Source organism: Lagenorhynchus albirostris, chromosome 1, assembly GCF_949774975.1.
Source record: "Lagenorhynchus albirostris chromosome 1, mLagAlb1.1, whole genome shotgun sequence".
Lineage (NCBI taxonomy): Eukaryota > Metazoa > Chordata > Mammalia > Artiodactyla > Delphinidae > Lagenorhynchus > Lagenorhynchus albirostris.
Genome location: NC_083095.1, coordinates 116,899,595 through 116,920,196, shown reverse-complemented (window position 1 = coordinate 116,920,196; position 20,602 = coordinate 116,899,595).

Here is a 20,602-nt window from a genome sequence, read left to right as displayed (position 1 = left end):
CAGGTGACAGATGTATGGAGCAGGCTTTGTTAGTGCTGTGTGACCGAGAACACAACTTGATGAAGAACATGTGTCTTGTAAAGAAAAGCTAAATTATGATTGAACCAATTATGTGAAAGGATACAGGAAATGAATATAATGGATAGATACTGCTCAGGAAAGCAATTCACAAAATCACATTAACATTTTCATCTAATCCCCTTGGAGTTGTCCTTTTATAGGTCATTTCCTTAAAGGTATTTTTCTTTCCAAGTTATAAACCTGTCTGTGGTACTTCACTCCTGGTTCACTGTCAAGAACTCTCCCTGCTGCATTCCTGAGGATATCCAAGAGGGTCAGCTATTAACAGAACTGGGCTAAATATATCCCTTCCTGGAGCCTCTAGTCTTTGCTCCAGAGTCAGCATCCTTTGTCAGCCCAGGCTAATTTCCTTCCCGTTTCCCTTCCACCTGGCAGGACAGCCTCATTAGAGGCCTCAAAGATCAGCCTCAGAGGTCGGCATGAGGAACTGAGAAGCTTCTTAAAGGCCTTGTCTGTTTACCTACAATGGTTGGCCCACCTGCTCCGCATAACCACTCACCAGCACATACTTTATACATCTGCTGTGTATCCTGCCTCCATGTAAACTGTAAAGCACACCCTAACCTAGCAGCAGGCTTATGCTTAAAGGAGGCTTTCTATACATGGGACGTGTAGGTTTCATCAAATGACAGGGCATTTGCCTTTTTTTTCCCTAATGAAAAGAAATGAATGTCTTGGATCAGAGAGTCTGAAATGGGAAGATTTATATATATTTGCTTTTCTTGAAACTAAGGGATTGTCCTGGTTGTGGGACTTTCAGTGCTAAAACTGGGACAGTCTTGGGCGAACCAGGACAGTTGGTCAACCTCTGTTGCCTTCCCCACCACCACCCTTCAAATTCCCTTCACCACTCTCTCTTACTCTGGGAAACAGGTCATAGCCCCAAACTGATCTTTGGAAGTTTTGCAAGAAATAATCCAGAGATTTTGGGAGTTTCGCATTAAAGCAACATAAGGAGGAACTAGCAATGTTTTTGTGAAGATATTTGTGAGAAAAGGAACCGTAAGAGATTGAAGGGAAGGATATAACTATATTTTTCATTTGTAAAACCCCCTCTAAAGAGCTATTTTAAATGTTTGTTTAGCTTGCTTGCCTTGCTATTTCAATAAATGTTTCTAATATATAAGAAATAGAAAAATTTGGGATCATATATCTGTAGCATTTGAACTCAGAATCGCAATCTGTAATTGTAGCAAATCCTCCATTACCCTTTCAAAGCTTCAAGACCCATGGCACTCTGCCTCCACCTGGTGGCAGTGTGCATAAATTAAGTCCTGACCACCTACCCCACTCCCCCACCTTTGTGTGTGTGTGTGTGTGTGTGTGTGTGTGTGTGTGCGCGCGCGTGCGCGTGCTGACAGCCTCACTTTGGGGAATTGATATTTTTTTTAACATCTTTATTGGATTATAGTCGCTTTACAATGTTGTGTTAGTTTCTGCTGTACAACAAAGTGAATCAGCTATACATATACATATACCCCCATATCTCCTCCGTCTTGCATCTGCCTCCCACCCTCCCTATCCCACTCCTCTAGGTGGTCACAAAACACCTAGCTGATCTCCCTGTGCTATGCGACTGCTTCCCACTAGCTGTCTGTTTTACATTTGGTAGTGTAATATATGTCCATGTCACTCTCACTTCGTCCCAGCTTACCCTTTCCCCTCCCTGTGTCCTCAAGTCCATTCTCTATGTCAGTGTCTTTATTCCTGCCCTCAGGTTCTTTAGAACCTTTTTTTTTTTTTTTTTTTTAGATACGGTATTTGTTTTTCTGACTTACTTCACTCTGTATGACAGACTCTGGGTCCATCGACCTTACTACAAATAACTCAATTTTGTTTCTTCTTATGGCTGAGTAATATTCCATTGTATATATGTGCCACATCTTCTTTACCCATTCATCTGTCGAAGGACACTTAGGTTGCTTCCGTGTTCTGACTATTGTAAATAGTGCTGCAATGAACATTGTGATACATGACTCTTTTTGAATTATGGTTTTCTCAGGGTATATGCCCAGTAGTGGGATTACTGGGTCGTATGGTAGTTCTCTTTTTAGTTTTTTAAGGAACTTCCATACTGTTCTCCATAGTGGCTGTATCAATTTACATTCCCACCAACAGTGCAAGAGGGTTCCCTTTTCTCCACACCCTCTCCAGCATTTATTATTATTTTTCATACACACACACTGTATTTTATTTTTACAAGAGATAAATAAACTAACAGCAAGCATTGTAAATGGATGACCACAACAAAAGCAACAATGATTGCAATTACCAAACATGAAACACACTCATACTATGTCATAATATTGACATTCAGTCCAGTAATTCTCCACTGCAACAGCTCCTTTACTTTGCAGTGAAAATTGATTTGTATATTTTTTGCCTCTGAGTCCTTGTGGGATTTTTTTTTTATTCAAACAGAAAGTCACAAAAATTATAATCATCCTCATCAGTTCACTCAGTACCATGTAATTAATTTTTTTAATCTTGATCTTTTGTTAGCACTTTTATGAATTCATCAGTTTTCCATTAGAGTTCTGAAAATGCTTATTCATTCAGTTCAGCAGTATAGTCTGTTACTAGAAACCTGTACTTGTCAGAGTCTTTTCCATGAATTCCTTGAAGATGAAGCCCTATTACAGGAACATTTTTGCAAATGCATCAGAGTACACCCAGAACTGTCTGTAAATGACAAAAGACTTAAAAATGACCACGGTTAAAGATTTGATGAAAGTTCATAATAATGCAATTGACAAGGAAATTTAGTTATTTCTGAGATATACATTTTAAAGTAATAACTAGAATTATGACTTATAACATTATACCAGAACATATAAGATTTTTAGAAATTTCATGTAATGTCTGAAACATTGATATTAACGTATTTCCATACAAATAACCCAAAGAAAGTTTAGTATTAGTTGTTTTTTTTAATATACTGCACGTTCTTATTAGTTATAAATTTTATACACATCAGTGTATACATGTCAGTCCCAACTGCCCAATTCAGCACACCACCATCCCCACCCCACCGCGGTTTTCCCCCCTTGGTGTCCATATGTTTGTTCTCTACATCTGTGTCTCAACTTCTGCCCTGCAAACTGGTTCATCTGTACCATTTTTCTAGATTCCAAATACATGCATTAATATACGATATTTGTTTTTCTCTTTCTGACTTCACTCTGTATGACAGTCTTTAGGTCCATCCACGTCTCAACAAATGACTCAATTTCGTTCCTTTCTATGGCAGAGTAATATTCCATTGTATATATGTACCACAACTTCTTTATCCATTCATCTGTCGATGGGCATTTAGGTTGCTTCCATTACCTGGCTATTGTAAATAGTGCTGCAGTGAACATTGGGGTGCATGTGTCTTTTTGAATTATGGTTTTCTCTGGGTATATGCCCAGTAGTGGGATTGCTGGATCATATGGTAATTCTATTTTTATTTTTTTAAGGAACCTCCATACTGTTCTCCATAGTGGCTGTATCAATTTACGTTCCCACCAACAGTGCAAGAGGGTTCCCTTTTCTCCACACCCTCTCCAGCATTTGTTGTTTGTAGATTTTCTGATGATGCCCATTCTAACTGGTGATACCTCATTGTACTTTTGATTTGCATTTCTCTAATAATTAGTGATGTTGACCAGCTTTTCATGTGCTTCTTGGCCATCTGTATGTTTTCTTTGGAGAAATGTCTATTTAGGTCTTCTGCCCATTTTTGGATTGGGTTGTTTGTTTTTTTAATATTGAGCTGCATGAGCTGTTTATATATTTTGGAGATTAATCCTTTGTCTGTTGATTCATTTGCTCATATTTTCTCCCATTCTGAGGGTTGTCTTTTCATCGTTTATGGTTTCCTTTGCTGTGCAAAAGCTTTGAAGTTTCATTAGGTCCCATCTGTTTATTTGTTTCTATTTCCATTACTCTATGAGGAGGATCAAAAAAGATCTTGCTGTGATTTATGTCAAAGAGTGTTCTTCCTATGTTTTCCTCTAAGAGTTTTATAGTGTCCGGTCTTACATTTAGGTCTCTAATCCATTTTGAGTTTATTTTTGTGTATGGTGTTAGGGAGTGTTCTAATTTCATTCTTTTACATGTAGTTCTCCAGTTTTCCAGCACCACTTATTGAAAAGTCTGTATTTTCTCCATTGTATGTCTTTGCCTCCTTTGTCATAGATTAGTTGACCATAGGTGCGTGGGTTTAACTCTGGGCTTTCTATCTTGTTCCATTGATCTATGTTTCTGTTTTTGTGCCAGTACCATATTGTCTTGATTACTGTAGCTTTGTAGTATAGTCTGAAATCAGGAAGTATGATTCCTCCTGCTCCGTTTCTTTCCTTCAAGACTGCTTTGGCTATTCGGGGTCTTTTGTGTCTCCATACAGATTTTAAGATGATTTGTTCTAGTTCTGTAAAAAATGCCATTGGTAATTTGATAGGGGTTGCATTGAATCTGTAGATTGCTTTGGGTAGTATAGTCATTTTCACAGTATCGATTCTTCCAATCCAAGAACATGGTATATCTCTCCATCTGTTGGTATCATCTTTAATTTCTTTCATCAGTGTCTTATAGTTTTCTGCATACAGGTCTTTTGTCTTCCTAGGTAGGTTTATTCGTAGGTATTTAATTCTTTTTGTTGCAGTGGTAAATGGGAGTGTTTCCATAATTTCTCTTTCAGATTTTTCATCATTAGTGTATAGGACTGCAAGAGATTTCTGTGCATTAATTTTTTATCCTACAACTTTACCAAATTCATTGATTAACTCTAGTAGTTTTCTGGTGGTATTTTTAGCATTCTCTCTATATAGTATCATGTCATCTGCAAACAGTGACAGTTTTACTTCTTCTTTTCCAATTTGTATTCCTTTTATTTCTTTTTCTTCTCTGATTGCTATGGCTAGGACTTCCCAAACTATGTTGAATAATAGTGTTGAGAGTGGACATCCTTGTCTCGTTCCTAATCTTAGAGGAAATGCTTTCAGTTTTTCACCATAGAGAATGATGTTTGCTGTGGGTTTGTCATATATGGCCTTTATTATGTTGAGGTAGGTTCCCTCTGTGCCCACTTTCTGTAGAGTTCTTATCATAAATGGGTGTTGAATTTTGTCAAAAGCTTTTTCTGCAGCTATTGAGATGATCATATGGTTTTTATTATTCAGTTTGTTAATATGGTGTATCACATTGATTGATTTGTGTTTATTGAAGAATCCTTGCATCCCTGGGATAAATCCCACTTGATTATGGTGTATGTTCCTTTTAATGTGTTGTTGGATTCTGTTTGCTAGTATTTTGTTGAGGATTTTTGCATCTATATTCATCAGTGATTGGTCTGTAATTTTCTTGTTTTGTAGTATCTTTGTCTGGTTTTTGTATCAGGGTGATGGTGGCTTCATAGAATGAGTTTGGGAGTGTTCCTTCTGCAATTTTTTAGGAAGAGTTTGAGAAGGATGGGTGTTAGCTCTTCTCTAAATGCTTGGTAGTATTCACCTGTGAAGCCATCTGGTCCTGGACTTTTGTTTGTTGGAAGACTTTTAATCACAGTTTCAATTTCATTACTTGTGATTGGTCTGCTCATATTTTCTGTTTCTTCCTGGTTCAGTCTTGGAAGGTTACACCTTTCTGAGAATTTGTCCATTTCTTCCAGGTTGTCCATTTTACTGGAATAGAGTTCCTTGTAGTAGTCTCTTAGGATGCTTTGTATTTGTGCGGTGTCTGTTTTAACTTCTCCTTTTTCATTTCTAATTTTATTGATTTGAGTCCTCTCCTTCTTTTTCTTGATGAGTCTGGCTAATGGCTTATCAATTTTGTTTATCTTCTCAAAGAACCAGCTTTTAGTTTTATTGATATTTGCTATTTTCTTTGTTTCTATTTCATTGATTCCTGCTCTGGTCTTTATGATTTCTTTCCTTCTGCAAACTTTGGGTTTGTTTGTTCTTCTTTCTCTAGTTCCTTTAGGTTAAAGGTTAGATCGTTTACTTGAGATTTTTCTTGTTTCTTGGGGTAGGCTTGTATAGCTATAAACTTCCCTCTTAGAACTGCTTTTACTGCATCCCATAGGTTTTGGATCATCGTGTTTTCATTGTCATTTGTCTCTAGGTATTTTTGGGTTTCCTCTTTGATTTCTTCAGTGAACACTTGGTTATTTAGTAACGTATTGTTTAGCCTCCATGTGTTTGTGTTTTTTACGTTTTTTTCCCTGTAATTCATTTCTAATCTCATAGCGCTGTGGTCAGAAAAGATGCTTGATATGATTTCAGTTTTCCTAAATTTACTGAGGCTTGATTTGTGACCCAAGATGTGATCTATCCTGGAGAATGTTCCGTGCGCACTTGAGAAGAAAGTGTAATCTGTTTTTGGATGGAATGTCCTATAAATATCAATTAAATTTATCTTGTCTATTGTGTCATTTAAAGCTTGTGTTTCCTTATTTATTTTCATTTTGGATTATCTGTCCATTGGTGTAAGTGAGGTGTTAAAGTCCCCAATTATTATTGTGTTGCTGTCGATTTCCTCTTTTATATCTATTAGCAGTTGCCTTATGTATTGAGGTGCTCTTTTGTTGGGTGCATATATATTTATAATTGTTATATCTTCTTCTTGGATTGATCCCTTGATCGTTATGTAGTGTCCTTCCTTGTCTCTTGTCACATTCTTTATTTTAAAGTCTATTTTATCTGATATGAGTATAGCTACTCCAGCTTTCTTTTGATTTCCATTTGCATGGAATATCTTTTTCCATCCCCTCACTTTCAGTCTGTTTGTGTCCCTAGGTCTGAAGTGGGTTTCTTGTAGACAGCATATATACAGGTCTTGTTTTTGTATCCATTCAGTCTTTGGGTTGGAGCATTTAATCCATTTACATTTAAGGTAGTTATCGATATGTATGTTCCTATTACCATTTTCTTAAATGTTTTGGATTTGTTATTGTAGGTCTTTTCCTTCTCTTGTGTTTCCTGCCCAGAGAAGTTCCTTTAGCATTTGTTGTAAAGCTGGTTTGGTGGTGCTGAATTCTCGTAACTTTTGCTTGTCTGTAAAGGTTTTAATTTCTCCGTCGTATCTGAATGAGTTCCTTGCTGGGTAGAGTAATCTTGGTTGTAGGTTTTTCCCTTTCATCACTTTTATTATGTCCTGCCACAAGACTATGTCTTTATATTTGCTTATGTCTCATCCTGTGAGGTACTATGAGCCCATGAAGCCATATAAAATAAATGATTACCTTAATCTCTTCAAAAAATAATAATGTTGTAAGCAAACATTGTGAAGTATATAATTTGTGAAAATATCAGAAGTGTATAGATCTTATTAGATTATAACAATCAAATAAAACTTGTAAGGAATTTATTAATCAGACATGGTTCATCATAGCTATTATCACACTGAATTTCACAGTTATTAGTTCACATCTGGGGATTTAACCAAGATTGCTTTCATACAGGTAAATCTTTTTTTCCCTTTATAGTCTTTTTTTTCTCTTCTTATTTTGTTGATTCTTCAGCATCTGAAATAATTGCTAAAGTTCATGGGCTGTTTTATCATTAATGTATTGTGTGTGAGTAAAAGACTCAAACCTCACTTGTGTGCATCTTTGAGGGAAGTCATTTCAGTTTCCTAGGGCTGGGTTTCAGGGTCTGTAAAATTGAGACTGTCGTTGTGGATGTCATCAGGTTGGTGTGAGAGTCAAATACTCTGTGTGTGTGTGTGTGTGTGTGTGTGTGTGTGTGTATGTGTGTGTGTGTGTGTGTGTATTGTTAACCAGATGTTAATCTCAGTGGCATATCATTATCACTTGCAAATTGAAGACAGAGTTTCCAGATCTTACTGCCTTGCCCCTGGCTGCCTTCTGCCCTCTATTTGGATTCCAAGACCAAGTTTCGCTAAAATACTCCTAGGAATTCTAATTCTCCTTGTGCCTGCTGTTCCTCATCCCTGCCGGGACCTTTCCCAAGCCCCTCCTTCCCACACCCCCAGTCTCTCGCTTCCCCCACACTGGGTGAAAGCTGCCAGAGGGACAGAGCACCAGCCTAGACTGGGTGTGGGGTTTTGTGGTGGTGGTGGGGGATGGCCCTGGTGAGTGTGGCTGGGGTCCAGATCTTGTTTCCCAGGTGTGTTGCCCCAGAGGGAACAGGTAGAATTAAGGGAAAAGTGGGGAGAAGGGGAGGGATGCCCCTCCCCCTCCCACCTAGATCCTCTAATATGAGTAAAATAATTCTACCTCCAGGTCCAGTCTTAGGGACAATCTGATTCCAAGGAGAAGAGAATTCCCTGTTCATTATCTCCCCGCAACCTGCAAACTCTGTCCTCATCAAAAAAAAAAAAAACAGGAAGGGAACAACACACTGTTGTCATCTCTTCACCTGCTTGTATGACTGATGTTCCTTCAGTAAGAGGCAAAGTCTTTCACTCCGCTGAATGAAGAGAGGGCCCTGGGGAGGGGTGGTTGAGTGGGGGGTGGGGGGTTTCAAGGGGGAAGCATCCCAGAGTGGTGAGGTCCATGCCCGGTCCCGAGGAAGTAGATTTCAGTCAGGGGAGCACGGAGTGTGAGAAAACATGCCTTTTCAAGAAAGGGAAAAACACTGTCCTTTCCATCCAGGCCCCACCACTCTTCCTCCTGAGCTGGTCAAGACCTCTTCCCCATTCCTCACCCTAACACCCTTCCTTGCAGAGAGGCACAGACATTCATCCAGCTTGTGCAGGGTCATGTGGCTTACATTTCTGGAAAACCACTCTGATGTCACACCTCATCTTACTAACCTAATTCTATTTTTGTCTTCATCTTGATTTCTTCCTAAAATGGGAAAAAAAAAAAAGCCAAACCCTGTCTCAAATCTTCATTTGGAATGAATTGAGGTTTCCAGTATTTTGGTTGTATTTCTAAGCATTCAAATTTCACTGCTGTTTTCAGGTTCTAATGGCCTTCCCTACCTCTCTTCTGTATAACCTAACGATTTAGGATTTACCTCTTGGCTTCTAGTGTCATTCCCACCTTTGGTGATACAGTTTCTGCCAAGCAGCCATGTTGCTGGAAGGCTGCCTCCCAGGTCACGGAGCCTCTATTACTGTATTGGAGTTAGAGCAGCTGCTGAGCTTTTTCCAGAAAAAGAAAAAGAAACAGCATTTCCATCTGCGGATACCCCTCCTGCTACTGAGGCCCATGCTGCTGTCTGGGCAAGAGCATGCGTCAGGTTTTAAACCTCCCAGAACAAGATGCCAGTTGGCCCCTTCCTGTCTGGAGTCTGAGGCCTAAACCCATGGAGGACCCGCAGCACTGCAGGGACATGTTTGGAGATTGTTTTATCCATTCGTGCGGGCCCAGCCTGTGCTGAAAGCTCTCTCTAAAACATCTGGCACTGGAGAGGGGAGGCCTGTTGCAGGCACCCACCGAGTGTACACCCAGCTCTCCAGGCTACGTCTGGGGTGAGCTACACTGGAGGAGCCAATGCGCCTGGGCCCCGTTTCCAGGGTGGCCAGCAGAACGTTTCTGAGATACAATTTGCCTTCAGGAAATATTCCACATGAGGGTTATTCATTTTAAAAGCCTTTCTGTGCTTGTGAAACCATAAATGGTGATGCTGTCTACTATCTCATGCAACACCTTCCGTGTAAAATCCAAATGAAAATCTTTTGCATGAGATTATTGCCAGAAATTATTTTGTCTCTATAGATAAAATTCTGGAGTGAAAAGGAAAATTAAAACTTACAGAATCCATCACATTTTCCTCCAAGTCTTGGGTGCTCAAATCACGTGCCTGAGACATACTTCAGCTGTTTTTTTTTTTTTTTTCTGAATTGAATTATCTGTTTCTGTCCATCTGTCTGCCCATCTATTTTTTTCAATACTGAGTTTTAATCTATAAAAAAAAGGGCCAAGTCCTTGGCAGAAGCAGGTATTCCTCAGGTGGTAGAAGAAATTGTCGTTTCAAAATTGCAGAAATTTCTTCACAAAAATTCACACATTTTGGAAACATTGGATGATGAAGCTAAGAGACCCAGAAGTATAGAACTGTATCCCAGAAATAGAACGTAATTTCAGTTTTTTTTGACAGGAGGGTTGTATTAGCAAATGGGTTGGCACAGTGTTGAGGGACCAGCAGAAGTGGGGGTGTCCGGAGGGAGGGGTGCTCACCCTGCATCCTAAGGGACTTTTCTATGGCAAGACTTTGGCTGTCTTCCTGCTGCCTAGGTTCCAGCCCACATTCCTGGGCTGGCTCATCTCTTTCTGGCCAATTCTCTGAGCTCCTTAGTATCTTGCCTAGGTTCCCTTTCTGCCTTAGTTAATCATATTGAGTTTCTATTGGTCGCAACCAAGAACTCTGACTCATCTATGTAGCAAATTAATTAGTTCAGTGATTCGCTTACTCAGTCAGCATTCTCTGAGCAGAACACCCTTGTGAGGTAGTATTCTATTTCTTCATCTATGGCTGCAGAAATCGAAGCTCATGGAATTTAAGTTTTGAAAATCAATATTTTAAGGTAATGTTTGGTGTTTAAAGTGGTGTTTTCCATCTCTTTATGGTCCCACCACAGGCAGAAAGAGTCAGTCCTGGAGGATTTTGAGGTCTTGTCACTGGGAAAATGTCCATGCTCGAGACCCCAGCAGTAAACTACCCAGTTGGACTTAAGCTCTTTGTTCAGGAAGAACTTAGTATGATGACCAAACACCCTTCATCTGAAAGAACTCATAGGCCCCAGTATGGGGAGGCTTTTGGTGAGATCTTCTTTGGACAGCACCACTGGGATACTAAACGGTGGAGAGGAAGGGGTAGAAGTTAAAAGGTTGCTGTCATACATTATATATTGTGTCCATCATATGTTCATCCCTGGGCCAAACATTACAGCTAAAATATCCACATGTAAAAAAGGTAGACACTCTCATTTGGATCACATGTTATAGTGTGGAAAGAGATGAGGGAAAGAAGTTGTTTCCCTAAAAGAAGGGGGCATTATTCCCAGGAGAAGGAAGGGTGCTTGGCTAACAAACAATATATATTTACTGAGTACCTAGTATATGCCAGACAGCAATTTTGGAAGCAGGAGCCAGAGCCGGAATTGTTTTAAGAATATAAGCTGTTTGAGAATTTTCAGAAATCTTGTGGAAAGTTTCAGATTTCCACAGAGCGTGGAATGGGACTTCGAGCCAATCTTAGCCACATTGCAAAAGGTTGAGCGATGGGTTACATTGTGTTTTAAATAAAATAAAAACAAAATATTATCTTTGATGGCAAGTAACTCTAAAGATAGAGGCTCTTTTGCCCCAGAAATTTTGACTAGTGGCATCACTGTTTTTAATAGTTAAGTGAGTTGATAAAGCACTGAAAGGTGATGTGATATAGTGCAATGTAGTAGATTTATTGTCAGAAGATTTGGTGTCTCATTTTGATTCTACTCATAACTGGATGGCTTCGAGTGTCTCAAGTTGGGTTTCCTAAGAGGTCGACCCTGATGTAGAGATCAGTGTGTAGGAGGTTTACTAGGGCATGCCCTTGGGAATCAAAGCCTGGAGAGGGAGGAAGCAGGACTGGATTGAGGAAAAGTGGGGCTGGGATACAGTCACAAGGGCTCAGCTTACCCCATGGGAGCTTTGGAGCTGGAGTGGCCCTTTAGAGTTGTCCTGAGTTGGGGCAAGGGGACTTGACAGTATACCTCCAACATCAGCCTGTCTTTGGATGCAGGCTTATCTTGGAGAGGAGAGGGATCTTTGTTGAGACAGCTCTTTCTGGAGTAGGACAATCCTAATAGGGAGTGCTAACAGCTGGCTCTCACTGGCGTCATTCCTGGCAGCTGGGATTAGTTCTTTAGTCCTGACGGGGAATCTGGGTAGCACAGGCCAGCATCTGCCTCATGGGGTGAGTCATCTCACCCCTCTGAGCCTCAGTTTCCAGAACTGTAAAGTAGAGAAATTGGTTCACTTGATCTCTAAGTCTATTTCCAACTTCACAATCTTCTAACAGAGTGTCAAGTACTTATTGGTTCTTATTTTCTGAAGTCTCATTTTGTAAATATGCCTTTTTTAAAATACATAAATGTATATATTTATTTATTTTATTTTTGGCTGCATTGGGTCTTCATTGCTGTGCGTGGGCTTTCTGTAGTTGCAGCAAGCAGGGGCTACTCTTCGTTGCCGTGCGCAGGCTTCTCATTGTGGTGGCTTCTCATTCTCATTGTGGTGGCTTCTCTTTGTTGCCGAGCAGGGTCTCTAGGCCTGCAGGCTCAGTAGTTGTGGCTTGCGGGCTGTAGAGTGCAGGCTCAGTAATTGTGCTCACGGGCTTACTTGATCCGCGGCATGTGGGATCTTCCAAGATCAGGGATCAAACCCGTGTCCCCTGCATTGGCAGGCGAATTCTTAACCACTGTGCCACCAGGGTAGTCCCTGTAAATAGGCCTTTGCAAAGACCTGGAAAGGAGTGAGGAAGATCTTTATGAATGGATTTGGAGTAACTTTTAGGATATATTGTTAAGTGAAAGAAGCAAGGTACAAAAACATGTATAATAGGATATCCTTTGCCTAGAAAGAAGGGAAAGTGTATATGTGTTTTGCAAAACAAACAAACAAACATAAACAAGCAAAAAAAACCCCAAACCACACAGGAAGAATAACCCAGAAAGTAATAAAATTTATAAGGATGAGGAGTGGGACTGGGGTGGAGGGAATGGATACAGGAGGATGTGAGTATCTTATATACCTGAAAAAATAAATTAAAAGGAAAGAAGCAAACTCTTAATTGGAATACAGTAAAAAACAAATGAATCTAGCTGTATATCATATTGATAAAATAACCACACGGAGAAAAGGATTGATTCGAGTAAAATTCAGTACGTATCAGGAGTCTGGCTGACCATCCCTTAGTGGGATCTATTCTAAGAACAAAAAGAATTCAATGGCACCTGAAGTTTTAGTATGCTCATTGGTTATTAGTAATGTTAGTATTACAATTTTGAAACTATATGTAAATATTATAGTAAAAACACATACGTAGATATAGTATTAGGAATCAAGACTTTAAGAGAAAAATAAAAATAGAAAATAAAAGTTTAAAAAAACCTTTTATATTAAATTTGAATATATGAGTTCTTATATATAAATATTTCCTAGCTTTGCCCACTTAAAAGGACTTACAAGTAATGGCACTTAGTTGCAGTGAGCACTCTTAACGGCCCAGATCTTCATGTGAATATCATTTTCCATTAAAAAGAAAGTGGACTCCTTGGAGAATGGCTGAATCTGTATCTGGGGAAGGCAAAATGAAGCGAATCAGAAATATTTTATCTTGCTGAACAGCAAGGAGAAACTTAAAAACCAGGGTGTTCTTATAAAAAGGATATGGGATCCATCTTAAAGGGTCTCCCTCTAGCCATGTTTGGGACCATTTGGACATCGAAAAGAATAAAGAATGTAACTGATTATAACCCATTCAATATATATGAAATTCATGAGGCCATAGTAATTTGAAGGAGAGGGAGAAGGAAAGGGTGGGGAGGGAGATAGAGACGGGGTCGGGGAGAGAGAGCGCGAGAGGATAGAGAGAAGAAAATACAGACAGAGAGAGAAGAAAGAGAATAAAAGGAAAGCTCCTTTTTACAGAAGAATGCCAGTTAATAAATGTAGAAGTAAGGATAAAATGAGACAGTCCCTGCAAGCCCAACATAATGATGAATTCAGGTAAGGATCTTCAATGGATGCTAAAACAGTCTATTCATATGGCATCAGAGTTTTAACCCACAGATTATTAATGGCAGAGGAGGCAAAAATATACCTTTACTCTGGAGAGATCTGGCCATCACCACCTGAACTAAGAGACCAAACTTAACATCACAGATGCTCGGATAGCCTGATATTGTGTGACTCCAGGCGTGATGCAACATGATGAACACAAAATTGTGCAAGACACATCTTGCCAGAGATGTCTAACCCAAATCTGGTCAAGTTGCAGACCTAATTTCCAGTGTACAGGAAATGTAGGGATAGAGGAACATGTTAAACTAAACCACAAGGAAACAGTCTGCCTTATCCAGAGTATGTAAAACGTTCTAAAAATGACTGGACTCCTCAAAAAGTCAATGTGTATAAATTTAAACAAAGGAAAAAGAGAAAGAGGAGCACTGTTCACTATTTTGAAACACTAAAGGCTGAAAGGCTAAAAGCATAACAATCAGTGCAAGAATTTGGTACAGTTGTAGAAATATGAATGTGAACTGGATATTTGATTATATGGAATTGTCATTTTCTTAGATGTGATTATGATACTGTGGTTATGTAGAAAATCCTTATTCTTAGGAGATGCATGGTAAACAATTTAGTGATGAAATGTCATGAATGTCTGCAACTTAATTTAAATGATTTAATGACAGATAATAACAATATATACTTTTTTCCTCCTGTATTTCCTCTGTATATGGATAGAAAGATGGTTGATTGATTGATTGATAGCAACAGAGACAGAAAGATAAGCAAATTCAGCAAAATGTTGACAATTGGTGAATCTAGATGATGAGAATATGGATATTAGTTCAAGTCTTCTTCTGTAGTCTTGAAATTTTTCAAAATAAAAATTTGGGGCTTCCCTGGTGGCGCAGTGGTTGAGAGTCCGCCTGCCGATGCAGGGGACACGGGTTCGTGCCCTGGTCCGGGAAGATCCCACATGCCGCAGAGCGGCTGGGCCTGTGAGCCATGGCCGCCGAGCCTGCACGTCCGGAGCCTGTTCTCTGCAATGGGAGAGGCCGCAACGGTGAGAGGCCCGCGTACCACAAAAAAAAAAAAAAAAAAAAAAAATTGGAGGAAAATGCCTGGCAATACAACATAAGACCTGGAAGAGTCCTTGAACTTTTATCTTCTAAATCTTTCATTGTGTAGATTGTAAAATTAGAACCCAAAGAGGTTAACTAGCTTGCCCAAGACCACGTTAACTGGGTCTCCAATGTTGCTTCCACTATTCTTTGCTGTGTCACGTGAAAATTAACCTCACTTTTTTTTGGCATATAAAATTCTTTTTAATCTCTTCTAATATCACACTGGCTTTTCCATATCAAAATGACTGGGAGAGGGCAGGGCACACACAAGCCCTGACATTGGTCCCCTGTCTCTCTCCTCATTAGACCTGAGCATCTGTACTACAGGACGCCTTGTGCTCATAGCCCCTCTCACTCAATCCCCATCACATCTACCAGGGCCTCACTGTTTCCTTGTTTCATTAACTTGGTGCCACTCTCACTGACCTGGCTATGACATATTTCTTAATATTCTCTGACTGATTTTAAAAAAGTTTCTTTGCATTATTGAGACAAATCATAATATAACCAAGTCAACATAATCATATCTTGGCTATGCTAATTGGAAACCTCAGGTTTAAACAAAAGGCTATACATCGCAACATTCTAAGGCAACCACATTCCAATAAAAATTAATAATAAAAAAAAAAGCCTATACACAGAGCAGTATCTTCCCATAATCTCCAGAGGGTAACCTGAAACACAGCAACCTATAAATAAAACCATCAGCCTGCGTTTGCCCAAGAACATTTTGCAAGATAGTGAACCAATGAAAACTAAACATGTTTCCCAATCAACCCATCTTCTACAAAGGAAGGGAGATAGTGGTGGAAATGCTCTATGGAAATCAAGCAAAAACCACAGGGCTTAAGCCTCTCGAGGTAGAGAAATGAAAACAACTCAAGGATCTTTAAGAAGTTTGGGTTGAACTGTTCTGCTAGTTCATACCCCCTCCCTTTTTCATTTTCATTCAATATTGCATTTTCTCTTTCCTAGTCTAATGTGCCCACAGATTATTTTTCTTCATTGACTGGAACAAAATAATTTTTATTTCTAATGTGCATTGAAAGTTTGATATAGGGGCTTCCCTGGTGGCACTGTGGTTGAGAGTCCACCTGCCGATGCAGGGGACATGGGTTTGAGCCCTGGTCTGGGAAGATCCCACATGCCGCGGAGCAACTAAGCCCGTGTGCCACAACTACTGAGCCTGTGCGTCTGGAGCCTGTGCTCCGCAACAAGAGAGGCCGTGATAGTGAGAGGCCTGTGCACCGCGATGAAGAGTGGCCCCCGCTTGCCACAACTAGAGAAAGCCCTCGCACAGAAATGAAGACCCAACACAGACATAAATAAATTAATTTAAAAAAAAGTTTGATATAAAACATTCTAGATAACCCCTTTCCCCACCTAGTTGTTGCTTACAGTGAACCTCTTTTCAATGAATATCTAATGAAGGTAGCTGTTAAATAAAAATGAATGTTATATATAAAATTGTGAAATGTTATTTTCTACCTTGTAAAGAAAAAATATATCAGTGTGGAATGTATAATTTATAGGCAACTGGAAGACTATAGCAACTTAAATGGCATCAGGCATGGTGTGGGCAGAAAAACCAAAGTCATCAGGGAAAGTTGGAGGATATACTAGAGATTGCAAGATAATCCCCTAGGGTTCAGTGGGTCTGCTGAGTAAGGTCCTCGGAAAAACAACCCTGCGGGTTCGTATTACTGGCACATTCCCTCCAAATAAGAGGTGTCATTTCTTCTGAATTTATTGGACTGAGTTTCTCAATTCTGGTATGTTGTATGTCTGCATATGGAGCTCTAAAATTAGCTTTAAAAGCAGGCATAACAAGCTGCTGGCCTGGATTTTATTTTGTCTGTACAGTATTTTTAAAAATCAGAAATTTGCACATAAAAACCCAGATTTCCAATATCTCTTGACATATTGGAAGACCTGGCAACACTAGGCTTGAATTTCTCCTGGTAAAGGTTGATTGTTTCCCATGGCCATGAACTCTGTGGTTTGCCATAATCCATAGAAGTCCTTGTTGTATATCGAGACAGCTTTATTTAAATGGCTGAGTCCCGGAAGCATCTGAGTTTGAGACCTACATTATCCAGTTTCAATTCATTTAGATAAAATAATTTCTTTTGACCAAAATAGGTATTTATAGCTATGAAGGCACCTCATGCATTTATGGTATAAAATGCCACAAGGCATTTTCCATTCCATTATTTTATTTTCTCCTCCCAACAACCCTTTGAAAGAAGTGTAATTATCATAACCATGATAATCCTAAGATATGATTCTGAATCTTGGAGAGGTTGTATAACTTGCCCATGGTCACACAGTTGATACGGAGCAGAGCCAAGATTCACACCCAAAGCCTACGCTGTCAGATAACTGAGGCCACAGAGAATGTTGAGCTTGCAGTGATCTACAGCTAAGTCTTAGAAAAGCAAGGAAGCAACATGGGAGCGTAAAAAGGACCACAGTTCAAAGACTCAAGAATTAGGACTGAGACCATAGGCTTGTTTTTCTGAGGACTTAACCACTTATTAGTTGGTAACCTTGGGAAATCCCCTTTCCTTTTGTGGCCTGAGTTTTACAATCTTTAAAATGAGCGTGGGGTGGGGTGAAAGAGGAGATCTCTGAAAGCCCCTGATGGGTCTTCCTCTGTGTTTGCTACCTAATCTGAAAATGGATTTGTTCCTTTTCTTTGGCTCCCTCTGCTGGGCATAGAGCAGGAGAAGAGATTTGCGGCCGGAGCCACTTCGGATTTAATTCAGTTTTTTATGAAGGACTTGCCCTGTGCAAGGGCATGGTGGGCTCCTGGTTACCAGGTGGGGAGACTTAGACTAGAAGTGATTCTGAGTCACTTTCTGATCACCATTGAGCAAAGCAAATGAAGTGAAGGTCTAAAGCAACTCAAGATTCTATTGTATATATGGAAATCACAGAATCAGAAAATGTTATAATAATGGTAATCATGGAAATAAAGAGAGCTAATATTTATTAAGGACTGACAGTAGGCCAGGCACTATCTAAAATACTTTGTCTACTTTCGTTTCCATTTCATTCTTAAGTAACCCTATCAAAGATTCCATTTATTATACACACTTTGTGCTGGGAGGGAGTTTAGAAGGCAATCCCCTCTGTTACCAGATGAAGAAATTGAGGCCCAGGGACATTAAGTGACTTATCCAGAGTCACACAGCAGATGACTGTTGGCAAAGCTAAGACCAGAAGCTAGTCCAGAAATATTTTTATTCCTTCATCCAGAGTCTCTAATTTAAAATCTGGCTGCAGAGATAGGACTAACGTACCAAGGAATAATTAACAGGAGGAGGCATGTAATTAGAAGCTTAGATTCCGAGAGTTGAAAGGAGTCTTAGAGGCTAATATGAATTCCTGCTCAGACAGAAACTTCTCTCATATCTCTGCAAAGTGGGTACTTAGCAATTGAGTTAAAACCAACCTCTAGTCCAAATTTTGTTCCCTGGAGCTGTACAGGATGTATCTAAGCCCTCTTTTGTACACGGTCCTCTAAGAATTTGTAAACAACTGTTGTGAAGTTATAAAACATCGTGTCTATGCTAAAATCCTCAAATTTATTTGTCCTTCATGATATACATGAATCTTAGAAAAGAATTCATTATAAACCTTGTTGCCTCCTCCAGTGGCCTCCAATGAACGATACCTCCTGGTATTCATGTCCTGTGTAGTCTCTCTCATACTGAAATCTGGCTGTCCTTTGACACACTTACATAGAACGGGCAGAAGTGACTGTGCCAGTTTTGGTTCTAAACCTTAAGAAGGATGAGCAACTTTTATGTTTGTGCTCTTGGAAGCTAGCCACCATGTAAGAAGTTTGGCTACCTTGCTGAAGAGGAAAGGTCCCAGGGGATGAGAAGCCACGTGGAGGAGAATTGAGGCATCAGTTCTGTAGGTGAAGAAGCCATCTTGGATGTCCTGCTTATGGAGGACTCCTGTCCAGAGTACTCCAACCCTGGCTACCAATTGACCACAAGTGCAAGAAAGATTCAAAGCAAAACCAGCAGAAGAACCACCCATCTGAGCCCAATCAGCACAGACTCATGAGGGTCTGTGAGTTTATGTTTATGAGAATAAACTTCTTTTAAGCCACTAAGTTTGAGTGATTTGTTATACAGCAACAGATAACTTGAAACAACCCATTCAAAAAATATTCCCAGAAACAAAATTGATATGTCTAGTGCTGAGGATGGAAGGAATAGTGCCTCTGTTTATTCTGAGACTATTAACACTGTCCTGGATTTAATTTACATTTAGCAACCACATCACCAGATTGAACCATAAATCCCTGGCATTTGTCACAGGGATGGCTGTTTGGCAACTTCTCTCCAATATCTTCCTAAGTGGTGTTATGGACCTAAAAAAGGACTTCAGATTTTTTTTTCTTGATAATGTTCATCTTGTCTGTTGTGATTCATCATTCCAGCTTGATGAGATTTTTAGAACAAATCTTAGTTCTGTCATCTAATATAATAATTATCCCTTGTGTCCTCTGCAATTTGACAAACATATTTTATCAAAATCATTGATAAAATTGATGAATAAGACCAGGCAAATTCGATCCATTTTCAGGCACCTGAGTAGATTTAGATACATTAATTGAGCAACACTTTTAGGAAATGGTCATTCCAGCTAAAAAATCTCTTCAAATCTGTCATCCAATGTATAATTACCCCTCATGGCCTCTGCATATTAACACATACCATACATATTTTATCCAAGTCGTTGACAAAATGGTTGACTAGGACAGGGCAAACTCAGGGTCCCTTGGCAGGGCACTAACATCCTCCCGCTGAGTAGGGTTTTTTCCGCTGATTGAGGAGCACTTTTAGGAAACAATCGTTCCAGCTACGGGTCTATTTAATCTGTTGTCCACCAAGCTGCTTTTCTTCTTTTGATTCACAGTGACATTGCAGACAACGTGCCTTGCTAAGTCAAGGAATATTTGGCCTCTAGCCTTTCCCTGAACTTTCTGGATAAAACTTTCCAATAAAGTGGCTTAAATTTAGTCTGATATGACTGGCTGTTAATCAACTCCTGTGGGTTCCTAATGGACACCACTTTATTTCCTACACAGTCAAGAGCAATATGTTTTAGAGTTTGAAGAGCACAAGTTTTGTAGTCAAACACACGTAGGTTGAAATCCTGGCTATTTTTACTGTGAACTAAGGCAAGTTACCTTCTCTGAGCCTCAGTTTCCTCATCTGTAAAATGAGGATAAGAATACTTTCTTCATAGGTTTGATGTGATGATTAAAATGAGATTATGTGTGGAAAGCAGACAGCATCACGCCTGGCATGTACTAACTCAACACATGTTGAGTTTCATTATTGTTACTGTTTTTTTTTAATTGTAATGATAAGTTAATCTGTAGTTTCTAAAACTGATCTCTTTCTTTTCACTTTTCTGAAAATTTGAATAACACATGCCTATCCCTAATCTTATGGCACTGTGTTGAAGAATATAATAAAAATAAAGTAGTGCTGCTTTCTACCTGCCATCTGTTAACTTGAACCATCTGCCCAGAGCTGTGGGCCTATCCCTTTTTTGTTCTTCCTGCTCAAAACATCGATTAAAATGTGTCCCCCATCCCTGTACCCAACTTGAACCTTTTTCAGCCCCAGCATATTTCACATGACTCAACTGTTTTGGGGCTCCAACTGCCATCACACAGACCCTTTGGGGCCATCTTTTGTTC